The following is a 1,245-nucleotide window of genomic DNA, read 5'->3' on the forward strand; positions in this document are numbered from 1 at the left end:
TGCGCGGAGGAACTCGTGTTTGTGTTTTTTGGATTTTATGTCCGAGCGCAGCGCAATGAGCGAGTGGCAACGCTAGCAGATTATGTGCTTTTTAACAACTTTGTTTTATTCCGAGGTCTGCCCAAGGTGGTTTTTACATACTATTATCAAATCGGGGGATATTTTCGATTTGATATTGTCCGAGTGATATCCAATGCTAAGTATATTTTTTTTAAAAAAATACGCGTTAAATATACGAAAAAATGTAGTTTTTGAAGTTTTTTATGAATAACTTCAAAACGAAGTTTATCCGGGCTTTTTTTTTTACATTCTTACAAAACACCCTAAAACGAACATTTTGGAAAAAAAAATTTTAAAACTAGAATCGTTTCGATTTTTTTATATTTTTAAGTAAACATATATGCCCGTATGAGGGCATCGCCCCAACGCGTTACTTTTCATATAATGTCAGGTGGGGACTATTGATACTTTCTTAACATTATTAAAAACGTGGGTAAGTGGATATCGCTCTGCTGTACAGTAGGTTAGAAGTGGGTCACTGTATAATGGACAGTATTAAATTTGAATTCAATGATATAATATCACTGTATAAGAAAAACGATTCTGAGCGGAGACAGTATATCAGTCTATGTATTAGACATATATTTACTTATCTATGGTATTAAAAAAAAATTGACCTATAATAGGTACCTATAATAAATTCCAAATTAATCATATCATAATATCTATTAGGTACTTATAAGTTATAACGCGTTATACATCAACAAAAAACCGTGGTAAAATCATAGATATATAATAGTATACTTTAGAAGTTTCAAGTACCCACGAATAATATTATACAATCACAACAAAATAACTAAAAGAGTTATCCTAGGTTTTTAATATGTAATTTCGTCCAAATTTGTACTTAAAATAACTATAAAAATAAACTTTTTAAATGTTTATTTTAGATTTTTTGGTAACAGAATTAATTACTTACGTGGAATCTTGTTTTAAATTTTTAATTCTTAGATACAAAAATTGAACATTTTATAAATTTTTAAGTACAAAATAATTTTTCAAATTAAAATTTGATACATTTTGTCAAAATTTGATCTTTAAATGCTTATAAAAAAAAATTGTGCCTATGTATTTTTAATATTTTTCAACTGATATTGTAACAATATATCAGGAGCTTCGTATTAAATTTATACACTTTTTGGCCCAACAGATAAAACTTTATTGATATTTATAGAAAAAAAAACT

Source organism: Acyrthosiphon pisum, chromosome A3 (assembly GCF_005508785.2).
Source record: "Acyrthosiphon pisum isolate AL4f chromosome A3, pea_aphid_22Mar2018_4r6ur, whole genome shotgun sequence".
NCBI lineage: Eukaryota > Metazoa > Arthropoda > Insecta > Hemiptera > Aphididae > Acyrthosiphon > Acyrthosiphon pisum.